We start from the raw sequence: 9350 nt of genomic DNA on the forward strand, positions 1-9350 counted from the left end.
CTCCTCTTTTCCTTTTTGTTTTCTCTGCTTTGGAAACTCCCCCGTTCACCACCACTACCACCTCTCCTTTTCCCCTCACTTACTCAAGGAGGCATTTTTAGGTTGACAGAGTACAGACAGTTTCTCAGAGAACGTTCAGCATTGTGAAGTAAGGTGATATTAGATACCACACAAGACTCACACTCACCCTTGAATGAACCTAGTGGATCTTAAATAAGAAGACAAATTTTGTTCTTGAATAGCTCGGCTTCCAATTTAATCCACAAATAAGCCAGAAGAGATTTAATTTCTTCGTGGATTCTTGGAAAACCAGAAGGAGACCATGTTTCTGTGGCCACTTTGGATCAGAGCAGAAGCCTCAAGCCAGGGCAGAATTGGACTGCCTGAGTTTACACTAGTTGACATGACTGACAGTGACTTGTGAATATGAAGTAGGTTCTGTGTCCCACCTCAGGAAATTTTCTTCAACATTGATCTTCTATTTCCCATCTACAAATAAATCCTAATATACACTTAGTAGTCTCATTGTTAGTAAGAATGTAGAGTATCCTTTTCAAGTTTTTATATGTATATTCTAGGATAAACCAAATAGCTTAATATCAGTACAGACCAAAATTTTCAGCATGAGATGCACAGCAAAATCAAGGAAGATCTGTATCATCTGCAATTTTAGCTTAAAAACGCAATATGAGTTCATTATTTTGCTTTTGATGAAAACTGCATATCACTGAAAGGCTTTTAGAAGCAAGGACAGCCCAGAGCAATGAGCATTCATAGCATTCAGGTGGTGGTCTCTGTCACCAATTCCCACCCCAAAGCCAAGCATCTTTATAGAAATGGCTGACTCTAGGTCTCAGGCAGAAGAACTAGGAGACATAATTTTGAACTAGAAAGCAAGGAAACTAACAAAAACTCCAGAAGTTATGCTAAGAGGTGTAGGAGCCAACCTGAAGGGCCACCCACTAGCCCAGGGTTTCTTATCCTCAACATTATTGATATTTTAAGCCAAATAATCCTTTGCAGTAGGGGCTTTCCTGTGCATTATATGCTGTTTAGTATCAATCCTGACCTCTACCCACTAGGTACCCAGTAGTCATGGAAATAAAAAATATATCCAGTTATGGCTCAGTGGTTGAGCACCCACATATGATCCAGGAGGTCATGGTTCGATTCCCAGTCAGGGCATATGCCTGGGTTGCGGGCTTGATCCCCAGTGTGGGGTGTGCAGGAGGCAGCCAATCAGTGATTCTATCTCATCATTGATATTTCTATCTCTCTCTCTCTCCCTCTCTGAAATCAATGAAAGTATATTTTAAAATAAAAAATAAAAAGGTCTCCATACGTTGCCAAATGTCTCCTGGAGATCAAAATTGTCCTTGGTTGAGAACCACTGCAGAAGCCCAAGATGGGACAATTTGAGCACCAAATTTCAAAAACTAAAATGACTTGAAACAAAATACATAAGAATTTGTGAGTTCCTAATGTTTCTTCAGCACTGAAAATCAGCCTTCCCTGCCTTGTGAATGCCCTTCCATCTATTCCCTTTGCTCCCTTCATTGCAAACTCTTTTTTTTAAATTGGGTTCCCAAATACACTTTTTTGGGGGGTATCTATTTTTATATGTTTTTATTTATTTCAGCCACTGAACCACACCAGCCGGGCTCCATTACAAACTCTTTAGACAAATGTAGGAACTTCTGGGAATCTCTTCATCTCTTTGTACTGTGTTCTGGCAGAGATCTTTGGCCCAGGATTCCAGGTCACTACTTTAATACTCATCTGTGCCCATTTGGATATTCAGCCCAATTTTTAAGTAGCTGGTGATTGTATTGTCAATAATCCAGAAGTCTGATTATGTCTTTTGCATAGCTGCTTTCCTGTCCCATGGCTGCAGTAATCATTTCAGTGACTGAACATTCTGATTACAGCTGACTCCGAGGGTGTGTGGAATAGAATCTTGTAGGTGTGCAGGCAGATTGTCTTGGTGTGGGCGTTTCCTCTCCCCGGTACAGGAGGTCTGGGAACCTCTCATCTCAGAAGCATCTCACAGTGTCCTTTTCTGGTCACTTCTCTCCGCCCCAATTCTTGTTGTATGTGTAGAATGATCAAGCTGTGGTCGGCTTCTCTGTCCAGAGAGAGCCCTTCTATGGGAAACCCCCAGGTTTACTGTTTAAAGCTGTTACTGAGGTTTTAACATGGGAGCAAACAGCAAAGGAAGGACACGGGTGGATGGTGACAGGCCCAGCAGTTCATAAAGCAATATTTTAATTTATTGATTGACCCCACCCATTGTACTGGTTAACCTTGACATTGAAGTTCCTCCGAACGTTCGTGTACAAAACAGCCCTTACCTTTGCAGTATCTGTCTCCTGTCTTTTTTTCTACTCTTTATTGCCTTGCCAACCCAATTCTACCTTCTTTCTGTTTTCCAGGAAATCTTCAAATTTTCTGATCTTTGATTATAACTACTTTTTTTGTTTGGCATTTTCATGAAATTTGGGGAGGGGGAAAAGTAGACAGGTGTGTTCAGCCTGCCAATTTGATCCCCAATTCTTTCCTGAGGGTATGAGGACATGAGTGGGTGTTATTTACAAAATTAGGATCACACTGTATATATCATTTAGTGTTTTGCTTTTTTCACTAGGACAACATGTTTTTGAAAACATTATTCTTAATGATTGCATATTTTCAATGAGCCTTCATAGTTCATCATACTGGAGTATAAATACTAATTTTCTTTTGTTTCTCCAGCACTAAATAATAAGGTCCTTGAGAAGACAGGAAAATGTCAGCTTTGTAGACCCTGAGATCAATTGAAATGTCTGGCATGTAGCAACTCTGTGAGTGTTCCTGATTCAATCTGATTCCCCCCCCACCCCACCACCACCCCAGTTAAACAGGTGAGAACCAAGGCACAGATTTGGGGTAGAGGTTAGAGGGGAGAAGAAGGGAGGAAGGTTGATTTGGGAGTAAACAACACTAAATGGGTGCCTTCCTGCCTTTTGATTTGATTTCCCCCTCCTTCATTTTTGCTGCTATTACTGAAGTGGATCCGTGGTTGAACAGGGAAATATGGATGTTGAGATTTTCCTTCCTCTTATTAGAGCCTTGGAAATAAGAATCTATCTTTGGAACACAATGTTTCTTCTAGCACATATCACAATATGTACAAAATACTTCAGAAGGGAGGTGTTCCCAAGTTCCAGGGGTATGAAGTATAAAGAAAGTGTTGCTCTACCCACGTTGCTACTGCCTCAGAAGGATGACTCACTCTCTGTTTTTTTTGAGGGACTCAAGTTATGTCCCCTCACAGCCAGGAGTGTAACCAAGTTGTGAATGTGCCACAACAGAAACTGTAACCTATTATGGGCCTGTGACATTCAGATGATTAGAAACCTTTATTTTATTTTTTAAATATATTTTTATTGATTTCATTGAGAGAGAAAAAGAGAGGGAGAGAGATAGAAACATCAATGAGAGAGACACATCGATCAGCTGCCTCCTGCATGCACCACACTGGGGATCAAGCCAGCAACCCAGGCACATGCCCTGATTGGGAATTGAACCATGACCTCCTGTTTCATAGGTTGAGGCTCAACCACTGAGCCACGCCGGCTGGGCCATAGTGTCTCTCTTGACACCTGAGTTTAAGAAGTCATTTCACTTTATTAATTTACTGTTGGTAAATATTAATTGCTGCTTCTAATGGATTTTTTAAAATTATAAACTCATAGTATTTACTGAGCACCAGCCATTTACAAGTGTATCGTGGGTATGAGCTGGGTTTTGCTTTGTAGCAAACAACCCCAGACTTAATGACTTTAAATAACAAAAGCTTATTTCTTGTACTCTCGCTATGTCCATCATAGGTCAGCCTCAGGTATGTTAATTCTTTTAACATTTCCTCTTAAGTTTATCCCCCAATTCTTTAACCAAATTTATCCTTTTTTTCCCAAGCCCTCTATGTGTCTTTTACAGTCTCAGAACCTCAAACACTGGGCAGAACTCACTCAATGAAAGCTTATCCCAATACTTTTCTATTTGCTGGGTCTCGTGGAGGGGGTTAGCTCCCACTGCCTGCGTGTGGAAATTCTCATGCAAAGTCTGAAATCCTGTGGACTCAGTGAAATGATTTGGACTATACTAAAAAATATATTGTTTTGAAAGCACACAAGCCCGCAGATCCTGCCTAGGACTGTTAAAGAATACGTAACTTTTCAGCAGCCAATTGACTTGTCAGCCTGGGCTAGGAGCTCACACCTCATCATAACAGGGTGATCCGAAGGAACAATATTAATGACGTGGGCTGGCCACAGCCGGAAGCTCGCTGTGTTTATACAAAAACCCTGCTCTGCCTCCGTGTGCAGAAAATGAGAAGGAACCCTTTTGGAGTAAATTAACTCATGGCAAAGCAATGTGAGTGCTCCTCCAATCGCACATGCCTGGGCGTCACCTGAGGCTCTAGAGCAGTGGTCCTCAACCTTGGCTGCACATTAGAATCACCTGGGAATCTTTTTAAAATCCTGATTTCTGGGCCTCATCCTCCGGAAATTCTGTTTCTTTGTTATGGGGTAGGGCCACAACATTAGTAACAAAGAAACAGAATTTCCGGAGGATGAGACCCAGAAATCAGGATTTTTAAAAGATTCCCAGGTGATTCTAATATGCAGCCAAGGTTGAGAACCACTGCTCTAGAGAACGTGCAGATCCGGGTTCAGCGGGCCTGGGATGGGGCCGGAACGTCTGCATCGCTAACAAGCTCCAGGTGTTGCTGGTCCCTGACTCACACTTTAGGTAGCAAGGAGTCTACGTGACTGTTTCCCCTCGCCCCTCCCGGGTTAGAGGTATTGGTCAGGTGTCCGCCCTACCCTGTGCTAAACCCTCCCAGCCCCACTGGGGATACTGTTGATCAGCCTCAGCCAAACTTGCTAAACCTGCTGCCTTTGCCAGTGATTGGCTGGGGCCTGTCCAGTGGCCCAGCCTGGCCAGGGAGATGAAAGGGAGGACCGCTGGGGGCTTCAGGAAAGGCTTTCTTGCTCTAGAAAGGGGCGCAAGGTGGAGACTTACACTTGCTGGCTGTGGAGATGACCTGGTGCGGACGTGACCCTGGGAGCTGCTGTGTTCATCTCACAAGTGTCAGGAGAGCCCTTGCTGGCCCCCGGGCCTTCCCACACCTCTCCATCGGGTCCCCTCAGCTTCTGTAAGTGCCTCCTCCTCTAGTTGAGCCCTAAACAGTGGAATTCCCCAGGGCTCTGTGCTGGACCATCTTTTTTCCTCGCCTTGCACTCTGAATGAGACTTTTCTCACTGTGGATAGCAACGCATTGTCAGGCCACTAAGTCAGCACAGAAGGTCGTGACCAGCATTGGGAGGAAGAACAGAGGGTCGCCGAACATTACACATGACAACGGTAAGCATTTTCAGGGTAATTGTGCTTGGGGCATGTGTGTGTGTGATGTAAAATACATTTCTTATTGTAGATCCTCATTAACAAGTCTGAGAACTCCAGATTTATATCATCTCATTTATTTGTTTGGGTCCCAAACCTTTCTCTACCTGCATAACTCTATCAGTTCCAAACCTACATCTCAGCATGTGCACTCAGAAAGCTCAGAGCGACTCATGGTCACAGCTGGGCCTGCCACCCAGTCCCAACCTGCTCCACCTCCTGGTCTCTTGCATCGGGAGCAGACACTACCATCTACCCCACCTAGACGAACGAACCCTGGGAGTCATTCTTGGCCCTTCACATTCAACATTCTTTGCCTCTAAATTTTGTTTATTTCACTCCTGTAAATTGTTCAAAAAGGTGTTTTGAAATATCTTTCACCCTCTCCTTTATATGCTACCCATTCTGATCCAAACATTGTCTTTAAATAACAAAAGCTTATTTCTAACTCTCCTCTCCACCTCATCTTATCCCTTTTCAATGCATTCTGCCATCTGCAGACAGAGGATCTATTAACGTGTCACCTCCCTACTGATCTCAAAGGGTAAAGCCACAGATTGAAACCTAGCTGGGAAGGCACTCCGTAGTGGGTCCTTGACCACCTACCCCCGCCAGCCTTCCCTGCTTCCCATCTGGGGCTGCTCTCAGCCTTTCGCATGGCCATGTTGTCTCATGTTTGGGCCCCTGGAGATGATCTCTCTTCTCCCCTCATCTCTCAGTGTATCCCATGCTCCCTTATCTGTGGAGTCTCAGAAGGCTGTTACCTCCTTAGGGAGGCCGTCCTTGGCTCCTGAATAAGATTAGGTCCTTCCAGCACAGCACACAGCACACTTGTAATTATTTACTTGTTCTAAGGTCTGTATTCTCCAGGAGACAATGAACTCCATCAAGGCCAGGGCTGCTGCTGCTTTGCTTCCTTGCCTTTACACACAGCGCCAAGCCCGGGGTCTGGTACACAGCAGTGGCTCAATCATTCTTTTCTGAATGGATAAAAGAAGGAAGCTGTGTTTAAGATATTTCTGTAAATTATGGTGGCCAATTGCAATGTTACATATTGAAAGACACACATGATTGCTAGAAAGTGGATTGCTGCCATTTGAAATGCTCTGGGAGGTCTGGACCCGTTTAATAATCCAAATAAGGGGTGCCAATGCCAGCTGAACGTCATCTGTCTACCAGAAGCATATGTGCGCACCAGCAGCCGGATTGTGCCACTCATCTGAGTGTGAGATGCTGGTGAATCGAATCCTGGAATGGTTCTCTCCCAATCTGACTTCTCTGTATCTTCAGTCATCAGACACACAAAGATGTGACTGAGTGACACATGTGCAGAGTGTGATAGTCTCTCACACTTGTACTGACAATGGTTATTTTTCTGTCTCTTCTGCTCCCCTGACAATGTCAGACCCACAGACAGACAGGAGCCAGCAAGGCCGCAGGCCTCTGATAAGAGAGAGGCCTCACTTATTTTATTTTCCATGCCCTTCAAGACGTTATTCCTTAATACGTCCCCAGGGGATTCTACAGTAATCCCCTTGGCCTTGGCCTCTCTTTGAAGTTGAAAATTAAAATGCGTTTTCTCCAGTTGCTTCTAAGTAATATAGTTAAATATTACAGCGTGGTTGACCCCTGCCTCCCCATGTCTCCCCTTTGACGTGATCTGACTTGTGCTGACCAACCTGCTGATCAGCAAACGTGCTGAGCTGCGGGAGGGGGTTGCAGGGAAAGGAACGTGTTATCCTTTAATGAAAAAGCAATTTCATCTTCCCCAAAGCAGGACAGGCCTTTGAGGTGCACGTCCTGCCTCCTGTAGACCTGCAAAGGCCAAACCTGGCCCAGGTCCCTCGCCTCTCCTGCACCTACCAGTGCAGCAGACGGTGTCAGGAGAGAGGTGAAGAGCCCAGGCGGCTGGCACTCTCTCCTCACTGGGCTGGCTAGGAGTCACAAGGGGGTGCAGCCTGGCAGCTCCTCCTGCCCGGGCCATAGCTGGGACTCTGTCAGCATCTCCATCACCTGTAGCTCCAGCACTGCCCAAGACGGGGGAAGCGCGGGCGCAATGCAAAGGAGCACTCCTTTCCCCGTCAGGCTGTGGAGGCCTCTGCTGGTGGAGCAGTTCAGGTTCATTCAGATGAAGTCCCTGGCGGGGCTTCTTGCTCTGTCCACTCAAGCTTTGGGGAGACAGAAAAGGCTGAGGTGGCTGCTGTGTCTTCCTGGCTCTTCCAATGACACCTGCTGTGGGGCGTCACTGTGCTCCTAATGACCGTCTGCTTCTGGGTACTCTTCACTTCCCCTGCACTGAACATTCCACGCGGACTCTCCCGTTGTTCTCCGGTCTCTACTTTGCCCACATCTTTGACCCTCATTCCTTTCCCTTATTTTTTCAGTTGAATTATTTTGGTGAAATTAAGCGTTTTTATTTTTTCACATGCTTCCTGTATGGGTGCAATATCTACTAGTATATACGAAAGTAGAGCAGCCTTGGCCTAGACTGGGTTCCCTGGAAACGGACTGAGATGGAGAGCTGCATGCCTCAGGTTACAGGGCGTTTGTTCTCTAGGGAGCGACACCAGGAAGAACATGAAGAGTCAGGTTGGGCCCTGGCTTGGCGGCTCAGTTGGTTGGAGCACCCTCCCATACACCAAAAGGTTTTGGGTTCGATTCTGATTAGGGCACATACCTCGGCTGTGGGTTTCATCCCTGGTGGGTCATGTGGGGAAGGCAGCCAATCGCTCTGGAGCTGGCAGGCCCTCCAGCGTGTCCCAGGTGGAAGTGAGAGGCCAGGCCTTCGTTGCCCTGCATCCTCCAGTCATCGGCCACAGGCTGTCCCTCGGAAAGGAGCTTATTCTTGGGCCAGGCTGTTCCTTCCGTGGAGGGGACTTCTGGGGACGGGACAATTCCCATAGATGATGTTCCCAGCAGCCAGGGAGGGACGCCTCGCCTCATCTCAGGGTGGACCACTACGCCAGCTACATGGCTGAGTCTGGGCTTCAGACACGTGTTTCTTTCCCCTAAAATTGTCTGGGCTCTTGGCTTCTCTTAAAATCAGAAGAACTAGTGGGCTAGTCAGAGCCCAGTCAGAGTCCAGTCAGGTACACAAAACCCACGCTGGGTATTTCAACAGAGAGATTTAATATAGGAAATCCACAAAAGCAGTGTTGGGGAGGCTGTAAGCAAAAAAACGGACACTGAGGTAACCTATATGTAGCCCCTGCAGGAAGAAGCCCCCTGGTCCTAGGGTTGGAGAAATGAAGGGAATAAATAGGGGTCATCAAAATCCAGAGGCTCCGAGAAGGGGCTGTAGAGCGGGGCCTCTGAGGAGGGGTAGCCACACGGCAGCCATGGGCACAGCCAGGCTGTGGGAAGTGGAGTGTGAGGGGAGCTGGGATCTGGATCCAGCAGTTGCTGCTGGGGAGAAGGTGGCTGCTGGGCAAGGCCGGTGGTTCCAGTAAGCGAATGGGAGAGAGCAAGTCCCCTGTGCCCATCTCCTGCCATCTTAGCTGCCTCTCGTGCCCCCTCCTGGCAGAACCTAACAGGAGGTGCTTGACGAAGGAGTAGGGCTCCAGCATCCCTCAGCAGAATACAGAAGAGTGGGTAAGCCTGGACAGTGTGGCTCAGTGGTTTGAGTGTTGACCTATGAACCAGGAGGTCACCGTCAGATTCCCCGTCAGGGCACATGCCCTGGTTGCAGGCTTCGTCCCCAGTAGAAGGCGTGCAGGAGGCAGCCAGTCAGTGATTCTCTCTCATCATTGGTGTGTCTATTTCTCTCTCCCTCTCCCTTATGCTCTGAGATCAATAAAAAATATTTAAAATGAAGAAGAAGAAGAGTAGGTAATACTGAGTAACCGGCACGTCTGGCGTTCTGCACCCACGGTCCCACATGGCAACAACCAGAAGCTGCACCT

This window comes from Myotis brandtii, unplaced genomic scaffold (assembly GCF_000412655.1).
Source record: "Myotis brandtii unplaced genomic scaffold, ASM41265v1 scaffold672, whole genome shotgun sequence".
NCBI classification, from domain to species: Eukaryota; Metazoa; Chordata; class Mammalia; order Chiroptera; family Vespertilionidae; genus Myotis; species Myotis brandtii.